Below are 21,334 nucleotides of genomic sequence, written 5' to 3' on the forward strand. Positions count from 1 at the left end.
TCTATGCTTATGGATTGTTCTGAAGGCCTTGGTTCTTATATTTGCATATTTTGGTGATGTGCCCAAGTTGCTTGCAATTGCCACACTTTGCATCAAGCCTTTACTAGCAATACTTCTCTAAATGTTTTATCTTCTAAAAATGTATGCAAGTTGGATATTTCTTCTATTTGGACCATTCTTTATTATGTTTTTCTCCATTCTTGCCTTTGTTCTTCTTGCTGAATTATTTTTTTTCCTTTGTCATATTGTTGATTTTTGCATTTGAGAAGCATCTTCAGTGACCCTGTCTTGTCTGAAAGCCCTTCTCTACTTTTGTGCTGGAAAAGCACTCATTAGTTTTGTAAAAGAAGAAGTAAAGAGATCTTTGGACTCTTTAAGAGAGGCGATTTTAGACTCAAACCTCTCAGGAAGTGTCACAAGTGCCTTGTCAACAATTCTTCTATTAGGAAAATCTTCACCAAGTAACCTGATTTTATTAACGATTAATGCAATTCTGTTAGAGAACTTAGTAATTGTTTCATCCTCTAGCATGTATAAAAACTCATAGTCTCTTTCAGATTCAGCATTTACATTTTTCTAGTTTTATTTATTTATTGATACTCCAATTTAAGCTTGTCCCAAGCTTCTTTTGCAGTCATGCATGTCATTGTTTTAGAAAAAATTACACCCCCCATAAAATTTTGAGTAAGAGTTTTAGCTTTGAACCTTTTTGTTTTTTCATCTATGTGAGCCTTGATTTGTACCATGGTAGGATCTCTAGCAAGTAGAGCCAATGGTCTTTCTATAACTACGATTTCCCAAAGATCATAAGCTTTGAAGTAAGATTGCATTTTTACTGACCAAATCTGATAGTTTTCATCGGTGAAGACTTGAGGAGCACTTAAAGAAAGGTTACTACTTATCATGGTGTGGTTTAAAAATAGGTTAAGTTTTTTTCTTTTTTGAACTCTCTTGGTTTTCTCATAAATAACACAGATCCTGTAAGAACAGTTGTGGCTTTAATACCACTTGTTGGATAGAAAATGGTTATTTTGGTTTGTGTAATCAAGAAACAAGAAGGAAAGAAATAAGATTGCAATGCCTTGATCAAGTTGGCTTTTGAGCTGTAATAATCAAGTAAAAGTAATCAAGCTCAGCCAAGTTATTCCTGAAGAGTTTGCAACAAAGAAAAAAAAGAATTTGCTAATATATAAGACACAGAATAATGAAATAGCTTATATGAATTCATTCCAATCAATGAAGATATTTATAGATGAAAGTAACAACTAGTTCCTATTGACATGGCTCATCTTATGGACTATTATTATTGAATTTAAATTTGAAAAAATAACAAAAACTTTTGATTTTCTACTGATCTTTATGCTTGAAAGTAGGCTTCATGGACTGAGTCTTCAAGGTTGTTTAGCATTTGGAATGTCAAGACTTTAATAAAGAAGAATAAGAAGAACCCAATCGAAGAAAAAGTGACAATTATAAAGAAAAAGGCCAAAGAGTGACCACAAAGGAAGAAAAAAAACCTAATTGAAGAAGAAAAACTAGATGAAATCGGTTAAACATGACCAAGTGTTATTCTGTTATTTCTTAGATTCATCAAATAATTGTTTTACATTCATCCTTAGGATTATATTTCATTTTGTTTTTCTCTTAGGTAGTATATGATAAAGTTTATAAATTGAGACTCACATAATTATGATAGTAAGTTAGATTTATATGTTTCTTATTTCATCTAGTTAATAAAAGAAAATGTTCCATCATGAAATATATGCCAAAGAGAAAGCAATTGGGAGACAAAGGCTAGAAAACCATAACAGTGATTAGAGATCCATGTTGTTCACAATGTTTTTAGTGAATGTAAGATTAAGGGTTTCTTGGGTTGCTCTTAAAGAGGTCTTCAACTTGTTTGTGAAAGTGTTTGATATTTATATCCCAAGCATAGAAGAGTTAGGAAAAATGCAAATGCAACCTTTGTTTTTGTTAGATACAAAAGAGAGACAATACTCCATAGGCCAATCTCTCAAGAAAATTAAAGGATGATAGATGGAAAACCAATATCATAGTGAAGAAGGCTGCATATGTCTTGAATGAAAAAATATTAGAAAGAGAAAAGGAAGAATGACAAGAAAGCAAGAAGATCAAGCATGAGTCTCAAAGGACTAGAAGATCTTATATGGAGCTGTTAAGCAAGCAAAGATAATCTAAGGCAAGTGGTGAAGACCTTTCAATATGGATCATCTTTAAGTTGAAAGGAGAGAATAATATCAAAGAGGATATAGGCATAATAATGGTGACAAGTGAGTAAGTTCCATGGCAGAACTTAGGTAAAGAGATGGAATGGTTGTGTAAGAGTGTTATGGGTAGATTAAAAGTTGTGCTTCATTTTGAACAGGTGCAATCTACCTTTTTCTCTAAAGAGATCAATTCTCATGTAAGAACAGTGGTTTGCTTCCTTGTCCTAATAACAAGTTAGGGATAAAAAAGATATGGTGATTTTATTAAAAGATTATTATGAAGTCTTTGGAACATAGTTTGAAACAATTTATCCATGTGATGTAAAGGACATTAAAAAGGAGATACAATTGTGGATTAAGCATGAAGATGTCCCCCTTATTCCATGGTATTAAAGTTTCTTTCATTTCCTAAGTGAAAGTTAGGGTAAGTGAAAAATAAAGCATAAGCATTTGAATTGTCTAAACTATTATAGACTAAGAATGCAGAGAATTGGCAAGGTCTTGCATTAAAAAAGCCTTTGGAAGTGACTTAATTATTAGTGTTTTTCTTCGAGATTTTCCACTAACAAAGAAACTACCACTAAGGATTAACATCCAAAATGCTTTTAATCTTGCAACAAATTTGCAATTACTAACTCATCAGTTTATAATATAAATATCTTGTAACATGCAAATCATAAAACATATTTTGAAGTGTTGCTTCAAAGAACTTTGTTGGTGAAAGCCTTGGCTTATACATAGTTCCCATTTTTTTCACATGAATAGATGAAAGTTTACACTTGTGTTTTTAGCCAAGTAATCTTATAGCTTTCAATACTTACTTGATGATACTTTCTAAGTGGTAGTTGGTTCTTAATTTTTTGAAATTAACTTGAAAATTGGCTATAAACTAATTAGGATAACGGAGATGAATGGTAGTGGTTAGTTGTCTTGCTTAATCTTACAAATGCTTCTAACATCTTTTGAGGGTTATGAATTTGGTATATTATTACAACTTTTAATAGTTTTTTTTTAGTTCACATTCTAATCTATATCATAATCAAAGAACATCTTCCATGCTTATAGCAAGTGAAAAAGGCCTTTTAACTCGAAAAAGCTATACAATATACAGTATTCTCAAGAAGTTTAGCTTTTTGTTTCACGCAAAGAAATGAAACATGATCTTGGAAAGGTGAAAGCAATCTTGAGATGGGCTAAACCTATTATGTAAGTTAAAATTTTCATGTATTATATTTGTTTGGGACAACTACATCTAGCGTAATTGATTTCAAGAAGAAAAGATAATTTCACAATGGTAGCAAGCGAGGCATTCAAAGAAGTGAAGAAGCAAATGATTGAACATCCTATTAACTTACCTGATTTTGTAGGATTTTTGAAATGTTAACAATGATTATTATGCATGTATTTACGATGCTTTTACCCAAGAAGGATATTCAACCATATGTTTAGCAAGAAGCTGAATAAAGCAAAGTCACAATACATATAACAATGATATGGAATTGTATATTATTGTTTAGGCCATCCATTATTGGTGTTATTTTTAGAAGGGCATTTGGTATGATTGAGAACAATAGGTAATAAGGGTGATTGGGAGTCATATAACTTTTTATTAAAGGGTCACATCCATTTGGTATCATCTAGGTGGTCTTATGTGGCAATCACTTTTTATATTAAACAAGATGTTCTTGCATATATATATTGTTTTAATGACATAATCAACCCAAAAATATTGGTGATATTACATCACCTAGTTAAAATATAGATGAAAATGTTAGAAATATATTGAGATTCATATTTGTCTGATTACCTATGACTATCGATTGACACTAGAGAGTGTTAATCATTACCAACTTGGTAGACCAACATTAAAGAATGTCAATAATCTATTTTTCTTTATTAATTTTCAACAAGAATTTTATTAAAAACTATATATTTTTTCCTTTTATATCTTGTAAATTTAAGGTGTAAAATTTGGTGCTTACACCACCTATATGAATAAGCGCCAAGGTGGCTTCCCTTTAGCTTTCAATCAAATATTAGCTAAATTCGACACAATGTTTAAAAAGGGAACTTTCATTAAAGATTTATTACAATCCCCCTTATCCATTATCTCATTCCGTACCTCAGTAGTCTCTTGAGTCCAATTGAGATGACTAATGGCTTCACTTGACCTTTAGGATTATTATGATTTAAAAGAGAATATTTTGCATGCAATCATTACCAAGTATAATTGTTCTTTTTTCCAACTTATCATGAAAAATCTGACACATATCTATGCATTTACTAAGAAGATGGTGCATTCTCTTATAGAAATCACAATACCTCGTATCAACCTTATCCTAGTTGGTAAAAAGGTGCCATATGGGTGAAAGCTTTATATTTTTGTCTCTTATTATGGATTTCATTAGTACTTTCATCATATCTATTGAGATTGGAAATGGAGATGACAAATCTTGATCGTTATTGTTGAATGTACCTCACCTACCATTATTTTTACACAACCTTTTCATAATTCTCATGCTTTTTCCTTTTCTCATGTTTCTCCACTTTTGTATAACATTCACCGTGGTCATGTTTCTTTTATTATAAAGCTTATCTCAATTTTTCCTCAAGATAATATTGGTGGTCCTCTTAGCTACTTTTACTAAGGTCGAAAAAGTGGATAAAGGAAGGTTCTCCATATATACAAATATTTATCATCAAACATACCTTTACTAGCTTTTTTTCATCATGGGAGTCTTAAATATCAAAAACCCTCCCTCTGTTGGATGTAATCCATGAAATTCTTTCTAGATTTCTTGTGTTCTCTTCCCATATCTATAATGGTCACATTTTCTTGAGTGGAAAAGAACTTTTTTGCAAATAACTTACAAATATGTTTCCATGATTGCACAGATCCAATAGTAAGGTCTACATACCAAGTATAAGACATTATCTATAGGGGACTTGGATAAGTCCTTCAACTTTAGATTATCATCCAAACCATACACTCTCAAAGTCTTAACAAATTTCATGTTATTATCCCTAACATCCCCAGCCTTTCCATTATATAGTTTAAATTTCAAATTGATGTAGTCTTTAGGATAAGGCTTTTGCTACTATCTTTTTCATATAAGGAATTTGAAGGTCAAAGTCCAAGAATTTCACACTTTCATTCTGTTTTTTTTTTATTCTAACATTTTTTAAAGTTCTTCTTTCATAACAAAAGAAGAAAAAATTAGCATTGGCTTAAGGGGTTCCAATACGGATCTCTGAAGTAAAAGCACATTTTCCATAACCATTTTTCTCCAAATTGATAATAGCAAGATTTACATCCTTGCTATGACCAAGCTTTGCAACCCATTTGGAAAGGAAGGTTGGTTTTGGAACGTAGTGGATACATGAAGAAGAAGTTCAGAAAAGGTATCCATCATCTTTTTATTCTTTTCTTCTATCACTTTCCTAATGGTTTCTAATATTTTCCTAATATTTTTTATTAGGAAAGTTGAATCATTCATGTCTCTTGACCATGAATGTCATGACCCAAAGCCAAGGGTTTGTGACTGGCACATGAGCCTGACAGACGAAGCCCGCGAGACTCGAGCAAGCCTTAAAATTGCAAATCACGTACATACAACCAAAGGTCCCAATTTATCATATCCATATAATATTTAAAGTCAAATACATCAATGTTGCCATGGCACGTAAGTCAAGCATAATATCCATAAGGCCTTACATTAGCCAATAAATGGATTCATACTTACAACCCTTACACAAGTTTAAATGGCACATAGCACATAGTGCCAACACAAATCCCAAATACATGTGGTTGGGAAACCAATACTGTAAGTGGAATCTAACATAGTTTGAACTCAGTAGAGTGACCAAATGGGATGGGGCACCTAACGAATGCCAAATATGTGTCCATATAAATGACGACGCTAGCCACGCAATACCGTAGTTCACGTATTGCAAATAGTATAACAGAGAGTTGAGTCATCTAATACTCAGTAAGGGGATGTTAATATAGCATAATATAACATACATGCATACATATAAATGCTTATATGGTTAAAAGGCAACCCTGCCTACTTATCAAACATCTGTAAAGAAAAAAGTGCGAAGGTCATCTTAATATCCCACATGCACATCTCATCATGTTGTGCTTGGCCAGGATTGCATCTCAACGGCCTTATATACATTCATGGTTACTCATCCATCTCTCCATTACACATATATCAATTATGGCTTACTTTTCAAAGCCATCACCAATCAGGCTATTCAACATATGATTCGCTTACCTCGAAGCGTTTTACAAGTATCAACCGCATTTCAATCATACTTCTCCCATGTTAAGGGCACATCAATCACCATAGGGAGTTTCCATATCTAATATATATATATAACTAGGCTTAACCTGAAAGCCGTATAAAAGTAATTATCCATAGGCCCATACTAGTTGCCTAGGAATCATGTTGATTTCAAATCATATTTATCAAAGCCTAACCAAGGCTATGTCAAATCAATCACAAGTCAGAGCACAATTTTTGAGTGGTCCTCCCTGGACAAAATCAAATCACGTGCGGTGACCAATCGGGGGAGTCAAATCACGCTTAGAGACTAAGTCATCAGTGAAAAATCAAATCACGCACGTGCTGAAACAACAAATAGAGAGTCAAATCATTGTCTAGAGTAATCTCTCAATGAATGGAATCACCTGGAGTATACTCAAATGAGTAGAATCAAATACATAATCATCATTTAGAGTACTTTTCCAATGGATCGCATCACCTAAAGTAATCTTAACAGGTGGCATCAAAGCACTGAAGGCGAAAATCACAAGCAAGACTAACACCACCATCCTTATTTACCATCATCCCTACAAGCACACATATAGTCACAAGGATAGGACTCCACTCAACCTCAAATTAGATCAACATCAAGAGAAGATGTGGTAATTTGTAATTACTGTAAAGTTGTTTTTAAGGTCAATAGCAAGAATGGAATAAAAGTCGTAAAAAATCACATGGGTTATTATGCAATGAGAAAAAAATTCAAGCATTGAATAATGCTTTGAAAGGCAAAAGCAACTTGGCACAAAGACGAAAACGATGTGAGGATTCAGGTTAGAAATTACACATTTGATTAAGACATTTCAAGACATGAGTTGGCTTGTGCTATAATCCTACATGAGTATCCTCTTTCTATTGTTACTTGATAACTCTATTATGGAGAGTTATTTTTTCATATTTTGAGGACTTAAGTAGCTAATTCGTTGATATTTTTGGTTCAGAATTGAGTATTTTAGTTGTTTTTCTTAATTAAGTTTAATGCATGTTGAGTAGCTTAGTTTAAGTTTCTTTAGTTAAATTTTATGTTATATTTCTGTAAATTACTTTAATTTTAGTTACTGCTAATCTCTTTTATTGCTTTTATAGAAAAATTTTATGAAAAGGCCTTATTTGGTGATAATTCGTGCAAGTATGGTGACAGCTTCCTTTGTACATGATGTAGTATTTTGAGTATAATTTTCTCTACTGAAGTCCAATTGATGTGATGCTTAAACCATTGGAAAGCTAAAAGATAGGGTTATAACTTTATGTTTACTACTTTGCCAATTTCAGCTCGGAAGAATGAGAACATTGCATGACAAAATGAAGTAGTGCAGTAGAGACAGTATGAGAAAAGGCATCCCATTCATTGACCCAAGAGTAAGGCACCACAGTGCCAAAGAGGCAAAGGCCGTGGTGCTAGACATGCTTCCAAAACTCTATTTTTATAGAAATTTTGAACCTAGGGTTTTTTAGGAGTATTTAAAGGGCCTTTTTAAAGGTTTCAAAGGGGAGATAGAGAGTAACTATTCTGAAGAAAAAGTGGCCAAAAATAAAGTAATAAAGTAAGAGAATTCAAAGAAGATTTGAGATTCAAAAGCTTCAATTCTTAGTTTCTCTCTCTACTTTTATTTTTCTCTTACTTCGTTTGACTTGGATTAATAGTTAATTTTCTTTGGATGATGTTTTTAGTTAATATTATTAACTAATTTACTTTTTTTAGGATTATGATTGAACTCAACATGTAATTTGAATTCTTTATCTATCTTTTGCTTATTTTCAATGAAATATGAGTTATTTATTTCAATTTTGTGTTTAATCCTTTTAATTACATGAACACCAATTAAATTAATTAGGACATCTAAATATAACTTGACGAAGGGAGTTTAGATTAGGCCATGAATGGAATAGCGAGAGGTCAAATTCACTTAGTTGATACAGGATATACATATACGTATGTGTGTCTCATGTAACTAAGATTAGAGCACAAATTTATTGAATCTGTCTTCAGTTGAATTTACATAGACATATACTAAACTAATTGAGATAGATATTTTTATGAGCACCTCAACAGAGACTTATAAATAACTTGGGACTATAGATTAACAACCTAATCCATTGAAATAATCCTAGAGAAAGAAAGAGGATTTAGACAAAGTGTTGATGGATATCAAATCCTAGGCTTTTAATCAATTATTTTTCCAATGAATGTTGCCTTTCAACTATTAACTTTAGTTTGTTAGTTTAATTTTGCTGTTAATTAATCTTTTAATATTGAATACTTGGATAAAATTAGTTTGCCACAATTTTTGTAATTAGCTTAAGTTGGTGCAATTCCCTATAGAATTCGACACTCTATTTACCTCTATATTACTTGTGATACATGCACTTGCGTGAAAAAATTCAACAACAAGTTTTTGGTGCCATTGCTAAGGAATTATTTTTCCTATTTTTTGCTAATATTAATACAAAGCAAACTAGTCTTACTTCAAGCTTTGTTTTTATTTATTTCAAGTACTTTCAATCATTGTATGCGAAGAGTAAGAAGTTTGGAGATTTTACCTTTTGATTCAACAATCGAGAAAAGACTTTTCAAAGACTTCAGATAGAAAATTTACAAACTTCAACTCACATAGAACTAATGGCTAAACAAGGAGAGCATCAAATTCAAAGGCAATTAGTGGAAGATAATCGATCTTTGAGAGATTATGTGGTTCCATTAGTCCAAGGTCTTCACTTGAGCATTCGAAGGCTAATTGTCCAAGCTAACAACTTTGAAATAATGCTAGCTATCATCCAAATTATTTAGACTTCAATACAGTTTAGGGTTCTACCTAACGATGATCCAAATGCTCACATTTAAAACTTTTTGGAGATCTACAACACTTTCAAGCATAATGGAGTGACCAATAATGCTATTAAACTGCAACTTTTCCCTTTTTCATTGCAGGACAAGGTGAAGGTTTGGTTGAATTCTCTTCCTACGGGCTCCATTACAACTTGGGATGATCTTGCTCAAAAGTTCTTAGCCAAGTTCTTTCCTTTGGCCAAGATAGCGAATATGAGGAATGATATTACTTCTTCCATGCAACTTGACTCTGAATCGTTATATGAGGCCTAGAAGAGATATAAGGATTTGCTTTGACGCTGCCCTCATCATGGTCTACCAAAGTGGCTTTAGATACAAACATTCTATAATGGTTTGAAAGGTCATATTTGGACTACTATTGATACAACAGTTAGGGGAGCTCTTATGGCTAGGTCTATTGATGACGCGTATGATTTGTTAAAAGAAATGGCATATAATAATTATCAATGGTTATCTGAAAAAAGAATTCTTAGAAAACTAGTTTGTGTTCATGGGTTGGATGCTATCAATGGATTAATTGCACAAGTAATGGCATTGACTAAGAAGTTTGATTTAATGGGGTTTCATTCTATTTAGAGTCTATTTGTTACTTATGACTACTGTGGAGAAAGGCATCTTGGATCACTGTCTGGTTGGTTTTAAATCAATTCAACTTGTTGGGAATTTAATAAGCAACAGAACAACTCTTATTCCAACACCTATAACCTCGATTAGAGGAATCATCCAAACTTTTCTTGGAACAATAATCAGGGATCTTCATTGACTCCAAATCCCAAATTTCCTCATGGATTTTCACCTCAAGTTGAGCTCCTATGCTTGAGAAAAAACTATCTATGGAAGAGTTATGCAATTCATGGCAAAGAATGATGCCATCATCCAAACTCAAGCAACCATCATTCAATGTTAAGTAGCTTTAATCCAAAATCTTGAGACATAAGTGGGTCAGCTTGCCAATGCCATCAATAATAGGCCTCAAGGGACCTTACCTAGAGATACTAAAGCCAATCCTAGGAAAAAAGGTAAGGAGCATTGCAATGCAATCACACTCAAAAGTGGAAAAGAGGTAGAAAGTAGTAGTATGCAATCAAATTCTTCATGTTAGCCTATTGAAAAAGAAACAATGGTTGAAAATTCTGAGGAGCAAGCTCAAGGTGAGAAACTCCATCAAATCCATCATAACCACCACCACCCTTCCCTCAACATTTTAAGAAACAGAAACTTGACAAGCAATTCTAGAGATTTTTTGAGGTATTTAAGAAACTCCATATTAATATCCCTTTTATAAAAGCTTTCAAACAGAAGCCAAGCTATGTTAAGTTCTCGAGAGACATTCTAACTAAGAAGAGGAAATTGAAAGATTTTGAGACAATTGCACTTATTGAGGAGTGCAGTGCTATAATCCAAAATAAGCTTCCACCAAAGCTTAAGAATCTAGGAAGTTTTTCTATCCCTTATCCTATTGGTAGTGTTAAACTTTCTAAAGCTTTATGTGATTTGGGTGCTGATGTTTCAATTATGCCCATGTCTATTATCAAGAAACTTGGACTTTATGAGATCAACCTACTATAATTTCTTTACAGCTAGCAGATAAAACAATTAGGTACCTTGTTGGGATTATAAAAAATGTGTTGGCTAAAATTGGGCATCTCTACATTCTGATGAACTTTATTGTGCTTGAGATGGAAGAAGATGTGGAAATTCCTTTAATCTTAGGATGACCATTCTTGGCTACTGCAGAAACAATCATTAATGCGAAAGAAGGCAACTTAACTTTTAAACTTGGAGAGGAAGTAGTCAAGTTTAATAGTCTCAATGGAATTAAGCATCATGCCTTTACAGATCATTGTTATGGAGTGGATTTAGTTAATGAGGGCAAAGGTTAGCCTATTTCTCCACTTACAAGTGAGTAAGCACCAACCTTTGAGTTGAGGTCACCTTCTTGACATATCAAAACCAAGCAATTGCATGAGGAGAATCTTCCACCACTTCCCATTTGTCTTGATTTTGAAGTTGGACAACAACTTTTGCTCGTAATTCACACTTCAAACTTTTTCCATGGAAATGCAAGACAAGATGGTTGGGTCATTTCAATATGGTAAAGGTTTATCCCTGTGGTATAATAGAGATCGATAGCAAGGATACTATCACATTCATGGTTAATAGACTAAGCCTCAAGCCTTACTTTGTGGATGAAGAAGTGTAAAAGGGGGTGCCATAATCAAGCTAGTGACTATAAAGAAGAGCTTCTTAGAAGACAACCCAAGCTTATGAAACACATATTTTCTCCTTTCAGTTATTTTTATTTTATTTAATTATATTTCTATATTAATCTCTATTTTTGTTCTTTTTGCGATAAATAAAAAGCCTCCCACAAGCATTAGTGACAACAATGAGGATGAGGAGGAAAAGTAGAGCTATCTGCAATTCCAGGGGAGTATTCTCTTTCCTTTCTTTGTCTATTTTAGTAACATTGAGGACAATGTTAGTTTAAGTTTGGGGGGGATTTTTAAGTTTTTAAGCTTAGGTTTAATCTTCTCCCATTTATGTTTTTAACTTTTAAGTTTAGGTAGTTTGTTTATCATTTAATTTTCTACATGTTTTGAGAACTTGAGCTAGAATTAGTTGTGCTAATTTTTTTGATTTACCTATCCAATGATGAAACCTAGTTATTTCGTTATATTTTGCTCTTAGTAACTATGAATATTGTTTAAGTATTATGTTAAATTCTTATGTTAAGCATCATTGTTCGGATGAGATTTTCCACAATTTGAGCACCATATCTTTTGCTTTGAATTATTGTGCACATCTGGAGAAGGTTTATGTGAATGTAAATTTTTGAATTATGTCTTGAGTTCTAGAATTTGTTTGATTCTCTCTCAATGTGAAATCTTAGGAAATACTTAGTTAAGAAGATGATTTAGGTCATCTTTGAGCCATTTTAGCCTTTCAAGTCTACCTGTGCATAAGTTTATCCTTAGTATACCCTTTTAAGCATACTTTTCCTTTTCTTTGTTGAACACATAATTATTCACCCTTGCTTATTAATAATTTTCCAATTTTGCATCCTTCACTCTTAAGTATATATATCATTTTAGGATTTGTATTGAGCTAAAAGTTGAAAAAGGTAAAAAGAGTGGAGTTGTTGAAAAAGTTCAAGAATTGTGTTAGTATTCACCCCACTACTTACAAAAAGAAATAATTTTGGGGGTGCAAAATTGTGATGACAAAAATAGAAGAAGAAAAAAAATAAATAAAGTGTTTGATAAAAGAAAAATTTGAAGTAAAAAAGAGGGTGTTACTTGGAGATGGAAATTTAAAGCTCTTTATGGGTCATAGAATGATTATGTACTTTGGGTGATTTGAGCCTTATAAATATCCTTTATCATACCTTGATCCTAGCAATACATTACAAACTTGATAAATACCTAATGATCTTTGACCTAATATTAGTCTATATTAGTGAGAAGATAGATGAAAAGTAAACCTGTGAAACTCTAGTACTAATGTGAATTTTGCATGAGCTTAAATTTATCCATTTGGCATGATGTTCTTGGTAAAAAGATTGCACACATACATGGGAATCTATTCGAGAATGAGCTTGCACTTGAATTGTAATGTAAACTTAAATAATATTTATGTTACTCTTTAAGTTGAGAATATGCGATAACTTACAAGGCTATTAAATGTGATCATTGATTTGGTGCAACCTACTTCTAGTTAGTTGATTTTTTTCATTTATGTTTTTCATTTTATTTTAAATTTTGCTCGAGGATTAGCAAAATCTTAAGTTTAGAAGTGTGATAACTCTATTATGTAGAGTTATTTTTGCCATATTTTAGGGGCTTAAGTAGCTAAGTCTTTGAGATTTTAGGTTCAAAATTACGTATTTAAATTGTTTTCCTTAATTAAGTTTAATGCATGTTAAGTAGTTTAGATTAAGTTATTTTAGTTCAATTTTATGTTATATTGCTTTAAATTACTTTAAGTTTAGTTATTGTTGATCTTTTTTACTGCTTTTAGAGGAAATTTTATGAAAAGGCCTCATTTGGTGATAATCCATGCAAGTCTGGTGATAGTTTTATTTGTACATGATGTAGTATTTTGAGCATAACTTTCTCTACAGAAGTACAATTGACGTGATTCTTAAACCATTAGAAAGCTAAGAGATTGGGTTACAACTTTCATGCTTACCACTTTGCCCAGTTTATCCTGAAAAAGGAGAAACTTATGTCACAAGAACAAGTAGTGTAGTAGAGACAACATAAGAGAAGACATCCCATACATTGACCCAAGATCAGGGCACCGTGGTGCCAAAGAGGCCAAGGCCGTGGCACCAAACATGCTTCCAAAACTTTTTTTTTTATGGGAATTTTGAAACTAGGGTTTTTTAGGATGATTTAAAGAGTCTTTTTTAGAGGTTTCAAAAGGGAGATAAAGATTAATTAGTTTGGAAAAAAAAAAAGGCCAAAAACAAAGCAAGAAAGTAAGAGAATTCAAAGAAGATTGGAGATTCAAAAACTTCAATTCTTTCGTTAATTTTTTTTTTTCATTTACTTCCTTTGACTTGGATTAATGGTTATTTTCTTTGGATGATGTTTTCAGTTAATATTATAAACTAATTTCCTTTTTCTAGGATTTTGATTGAACTCAACATGTAATTTGAATTTTTTATCAATCTTTTGCTTATTTTCAATAGAATGTGAGTTGTTTATTCCAGTTCTGTGTCACGACCCAGAACTCTCATCGAGCCCGTGACAACCGCCGCGACGTCCCGATAAGCACTCATTACCCCGAATGCCGATCGAAACCCCGCAAGGCTTAGCATCAACTTCCGCATCTCCTCGGTGAGCGACAGTTATTAAATCTCGCATTTCAAGAAAACATAAGTTGTTTCCAACTCAAAACAATAAAATATTATTTTCTAGCTCACAAGGGCATTTTTTCCTTTTTTTTTTTTTTTTGAAATTTTGAAATCTGAAAAAAATGTAATATGTAAGTGGAAATACATATTTCATGATTTAAATTAAATTTTGAAGTCTAAAACATTCGTTTAAAGTAAAATTATAGCTATTTGAATATAATAAAAACATTAAATAAAATATTCTATTTTCTTAAAACACAATATTTTCAAAGTCTTTCTAAAATAACTTTTGTAGCGTAACAGTAAAATAAATTTATTCATATAGTAATAAAGATAATTAAAGTATGAAATTTCGTTTACAGTGACACGTGGGCCCCCAACTAACCAATAAGGTTTAGAGCTACGAACCCTTACTTCTTATGATGCAACTCTGAGATTAATTCTCGTCTTAATCAACTATCAACAAACTGTCCTGAGCTTGAAAAATGGATAGAAAGAGGGGTGAGATTAAATAATCCCAATGAGTAAACAATTACCATCAAAAGCATCTAAAGCCGAGTAGATGGAGATAATATAAAAACATTATATCTCAATAATGTTCATAACACAAAATTCATTTCAATCTATACCAAATAATTTCTTTTCATCAAAATTTCCCGGCTTATGAATTTCTTAAACTTGGCCCTTGCCAGAATCATTCTCGCGGGTACCTTCGTCAAGGTATCCCACTAAGACCACCAAGGCTGTTCAATGACCCATACCCATAAACATGTTTTCACATCTAACACACAGTCGTTCATTGGCGTTGGCTGAGTCTCACTCTCACGTGGTGGCCCGAACGTGAGGTGCACTCAAATCATACCTCAGGAGATACTTCACTCAACATCTCCCCCCGGAGGTAAATATATAATTGAGTTACCGTGCTCCTCTCATAGGCAGTCCACGGAAACCCCCACCACTGCAGTGACCGTTTAATATACCACCAGACCCATAAAAATTCCAGTAACATAATATGGGGAATAAAATGTAATCCAATCTACCAAGACCAATCCAAAACTGTTCATATATTTCATGCCAACCTCAAAAATTTAGCCATCATGCTACCATAGTGTCATAAGCCCCAATTTCAATAACATATAAAATCATAAATTTCAACACAGTCTCCATACACTCAATTTTCTCAAAACAATATTTGATTTCAAAACCAGTATAAATTTCATTTTTGTTGAAAAACATTTTAATTGAAAAACATAATATTTTATAATTCAAACTCACCATTCAATAAAAACATCAAACACGTATAATTACTCTAGATATTTAAGACGATAAATTATCCACTCACAGTTCTAAGAGTCGATGTACTCCTAATCCTAGTCTTCAAGCACAATTTCTGTACTTTTACTAGTGTAATTTGCTCACCACCTATCCACAATGTACAATACATAATTCACCACATCAATGCTTGACCATTATAAAATCAATTCAGGCTCGGTATATATGCATGATATGACATGCAACTTATCCGACTACCGCTTAAATGCGGTGCTAACCTAATTCGGCCTATTACCCGATTAAATTACTAACGCGTCCAATTTAATCTCAAATTAATTTTTTTCAGTTTCTATACCTCAATTGCACCCAAATTGACTTAATGTCCCTCAGTGTGGTGCAAATTATCAGTCCTGATAGCAAATTACGAAAATACCCCTAATGGGTAAAAATTCATATTTTTGCTCCGAAAATTTCCATTATTTTTCTAGACTCATAATTCATCATTATTCATCATAATTCCTCAAATAAACATCAAGATCATCAGCCAATATTCCCCTAGAAAATTCAGCCAATAATGGTAATGGAGGAAAATAAATTCTTTTCTTGTTGTTTTGTTCCTAAATATGCTAAACTAACTTAAAACACTAACATAACTTAGAATCAAATTAATCTAACAAGTTTCTCTCTCCTAACCCATTTTTTCAGAATTGAATTCATCCTCAAATCACATGATTCAACCATGGAAAATGATGGGAAATGCATGGAAATGATAAATCTTAAGCTAAGCTTGAAAAATCATACCTTTAAACACTTGATTCCTTGAAAAATCACACTTTTTCTTTGAATTTTCTCACTCTAGGGTTTGTTCTTATTTCTCTCTCTCTCCTGCTGGTTTTGGCTGACCATCCCAATGAAGAATTCTGAAATTTTCAAGCCTTTTAATAGGCTTAATAAAATATTATTATTTTATTTACCTTTTGAATATTTTATTATTTTATTTTTTTCTCGCCATCTTTTTGACTTTCTTTTTCTACCACTCAATCCTCTTCACTTATCCATGTCTTCCATGAAATTTCTAGACTTTTCCAAAGTTTTGGTGAAGTAAATTTTTAAAAATTACACTTTTGCCCTCGTAAAGTGAAAAATTACATTTTTACCTCAAAAACTGAAAATTTGCCCATAGACATATTTTTCATCCCTTATACTCATACCATTCTCCAATTTGTCAAATGTGATCTAAATTCTCTCAAAATCTCAAATTTTGTCCGCGGGTGGAAATATTACAATTTTACCCCTAGATAGTGAAAATTCCGGTTTGACTTCGAATTGATCCTCGAACTCCTAATTACCATTTTGAGTCATCCCTAAACTGTGAAACTCTTAATTTCACCTTAAAATTCCTATTTGAACTAGTTTGAGGCTTAATCGACTTAATGATACCATTATGGGCAATATCGTCTTTTAACGATTTCTCGAACTTCCTAAATATACAAACATTCTATCGAGCATGTGAATGACATTATAATTATTTTACAAATCAGGGTTTGACATTCTGTGTTCAATGCTTCTAATTGCTTGATCAACAATTAGATTGATTTAAACATCCAAATATAACTTGACTAAAGGTGTTTAGATTAGGCTAGGAATGGAATAGCAAGTGGTCAAATTCACTTAGTTGATTAGGTGATTTGATTTTCATATATAATAGAAATATACCTATGTGTCGCATGTAGCTAAGATTAGAGCACAAACTTAATGAATCTGTCTTCAGTTGAATTTACATAGACATATAGTAAATTAATTGTGATAGATATTTTTATGAGCACCTCGACAAAGACTTTTAAATAACTTGGGACTCTAGGTTAGCAACTCAATCCATTGAAATAATTCTAGAGAGAGAAAGAGGATTCAAATGAAGTGCTGAGGGATATCATAATCCTAGGCTTTTAATCAATTGTTTTTCTAGTGAATTTTGCCTTTCAAATATTAATTTTAGTTTGTTAGTTTAATTTTGGTTTTGATTAATTTTTTTAATTTGGAATACTTGCATAAAATTAGTTTGCCACAATTTTAGTTATTAGCTTAAATTGATGCAATTCCCTGTGGAATTTGACACTCTATTTACCTCTATATTACTTGTTGCGATATGTGTACTTGCGTGAAAAAATTCAACAACATTACTCATGTTGGTTCTAAAAAGTTTACTTCTTGTCTTCAACCTTTGTTTAAGACAATTTCTAACAATACGATTAAAGAGGACATTTACAAGATTTATTGCTCAAAGAGGTCCCAGCTACAACTTAGATTTGAGAAGTTAAAAAGTCAAATAGCAATCATGACAGATATATGAACTTCAATCAAACTAGAGGTTACATGCCCATCATTGCTCATTATGTTGATGATTCTTGGGAGTCGCAAAGATGTATCTTGAGGTAAACAATTTTTATTCTAATCCTTTAAATTGTGTTATGTTATACATTAATGGTTTGTGAAAAAAAAAATTAAGCAAATTCATTAATTTTATTTTGTTAACATGCAGTTTGTATATGTGCCAACAACTACACCATGGATGTTCTTGCTCAAGAAATGATGAATGCCTTGACTGAATGGTATATAGAAAGCAAATTCTCTACGCTCACCATGGATAATTGCAGCTTTAATGATGATATGGTTTTTATCATAGTGAATAACTTGTGTTCTGAACGTTTACTTGATGGAAGAATTCTTCACATGAGATGTTGTGCACATATATTGAATCTTGTTGCTAGATATGGATAATTTGTGATAAAAGATGTAATTGAAAATATTCATAATACTGTAGTATATTAGTCAACTAGTCCATCTAGATCGAAAAAATTTGAAGCAGTGGCTTGTTAGGCTAACGTGTCATATTTTAAAAAGTTAAGTCTAGACTATAGAACCAGGTGGAATTCAACTTACGTGATACCTCAAAATGCTATAGGATACAAAGATCTTTTCCCTAAGCTGAAACTTAGAGATAAACATTACTCTTGTGTGCCTAGTAAGGAATATTGGGAGAGAGGAAAAAATATTACTTACAAGTTGAAAATGTTGTATGATCTCACTAAGTTGTTTTTTTTTTCTTTTGGGATAGAGTATCTTACTACATATTGTTATTATGTCAAAGTTTGTAAACTTTAAATTGCAATTGTGAATTGGATGTGCTCTGATGATGTGACAATTAGTGCAATGACAAAGAAAATGTTTGACAAGTTTGAAAAATATTGAAAGGATATTCATATTGTGTTAGTTGTGGTGATTATATTGGATCTTAGGTATAAAATGAAGGTGGTTGGGTATTGTTTTCCTTATGAGATTAAACAAGTTAAGAAAACTTGTTATGATTTACTTCATGAATACTAGAGTAGATCCACTAATAAAAAATCAAAGTCTTCTCATAATTCATTAACAACAACATTTGATGAATCATCTAAAACAGAAGAATGTATGTTGTATGAATATCTTAGTTCTTCTAGTGATAGACATGTGAAGTCAAAATTGGATCACTATTTAGATGACAAAGTTTTGCCATTTTTTAAAGTTTTTGATATTTTGAGTTGGTGGAAGACAAATAGGATAAAGTATCTCACTTTGCAAATGATTGCCAGACACTTTCTTGCTATTCTTGCTTCTACAATTGCATCTGGGTCAGCCTTTTGCATTAGTGGGAGAGTGGTGACTAACCATCAAAGTAGGCTTAATCCATACACTTTGGAGGTATTGATGTGCACTCAAAATTCGTTGAGGAATGAAACAAAAGGTAAATAAACTCATTAAATATTTATTTCATTTATTTTATATAAAAAATTATCTTTTATCTTAAGTGTTACATATATTATTATCTCTTTTATTTGTGTAGGATCATTTATAACAATTGAAGATTCAACTGCCACACTACTAACACTGACACTTAAGATGATTGAATTTTTCATGAGTTTTTGCCTTGTTGTGGAAATTAAATAATGGTTGTTGAAAACTTGTAATGTTGTTTAAGTAGCTGTTTAGATATTTGTTTTTAGTTATTGAAGTTGATATTTGAGATATTTGTTTATGATTATTTAAATTTAAAATTTATTATTTGTGTGCTTATGTAAATTTAATTATTAGTTAATTATATGGAATATGGATGGAAAATATAATTTATTATTGTATATGAATACAGGTATAGATTCGGGTTCAGGTAATTGGATACCCATGAAGAGCACTTTTATAATTTTTTTATATAATCAAGTTTTAAATGGGTTCAAATAATTATCAAGTAGTGGGTATACATTAGGGTTTGGATTATGGTAGTAAATTTCAAAAATATCCAAATAGTTGTAGGGTTTGCATACCCTACTTAATAATAAGGTTTGAGTTCGAGTACCTCAAATTTAACAAGTGCCTTACCCATTTACAATTCCAACCCCGTATAAGATTCAAAGGTCTCACATTTAAATTTCAAATTGATTTAGTCCTTAGGATAAGGCTTTGCTACTATCTTTTTCAGATAGGGAATTTTAAGGTCAAACTCCAAGAATTTCATACTTTCATTATTTTTTTTCTAACATCCTTTGAAGTTCTTCTTTTGTAACAAAAGAAAACAAAATCAGCATTGGCTTGAGGGGTTCCAATATGGATCTTGTAAGTAATGGCATCTTTACCATGACTATCCTTCCCCAAATCAATGATAGCTAAATGTATATCCTTGTTCTAACCAAGCTTTGCAACCCATCTGGAAGGGAAGGTTGGCTTAAGGACATAGTGGACACATAAAGAAGAAGTTTAGTGAAGGTATCCATCATCTTTTTGTTATTCTCCTCAATCATCTTTTTAATGGTTTCTAATATCTTTTCTTAGGAAATTTGAAACATCCTCATCATCTCTCGTATATAAGGGGTTTTCTCTGTTGGTTGTTCGTTGAATCATACATGTCTCTTGGCCATGAATTTGAGGACGAGAGCATTTTAAGTGTGGGTATCTTTTCTTAACTTGCATTAACTAGTGTAATCACTTCTCCCTATTGGAATTGCTAAAATAATGGAACAAATAAGAAAGTAAAGGAAGAAATGGGCAATCTTTAAAAGTTTCAATACGGATGGCAAGTGACAACAAGGTTGATAAGGTAAGGGTAGTTAAGTGGTGGTGAGGAAAAGGGTGCTCCTTGATAAGATATGGATAGTTTGGGAAAGGTGATAGGTAAAACTAAGGACAGAAGCTCTGATTGTGTAGATCCTCATTTCTTGAAAAATAGGTGCTTTTAATTATTGGGAGAGGCTAACTATTTATAATAATAGAGAACTTCCATGATTTAATGAGAAGGTGACAATTGAAAAGAAAGCAATAGAAGTATATTTAAAAGTTTAAGCCATTATATGTCAATAATGCCACATGGAAGCTTTCTTAGAAGGGTTAAGGAATAATCTTAACGAGCCTCACTTTAAGTTTACCAAGTCAAAACTCTCAACATCTTAAGGAGGCTTTTGGTATTGCGGAAGTCCTTCGCATTCCTTGCAATTTAAATGAATGTAATCTTAGTATAAAGGAAGGGAATGTTATTACAATGAGTTAAGGGAATGTCATTTCTTTAACTCACGGAGGGAAAGTAACTTTCTCTCAACTGAAAGAAAGTTAAAATATTTTTTTTTTCAAAATATCCTTGACATTCTCTCTTCTATTTATTATTATTATTATTATTATTATCCTTCTTCTTCTTCCTGCCGAGGCTGTTTTCCAAAATGAAATTAAGAAATTCAGGCAAGTCACACTTGAACCTTTTGAGCGTCAATGTGGG

Source organism: Theobroma cacao, chromosome 3 (genome assembly GCF_000208745.1).
Source record: "Theobroma cacao cultivar B97-61/B2 chromosome 3, Criollo_cocoa_genome_V2, whole genome shotgun sequence".
Lineage (NCBI taxonomy): Eukaryota > Viridiplantae > Streptophyta > Magnoliopsida > Malvales > Malvaceae > Theobroma > Theobroma cacao.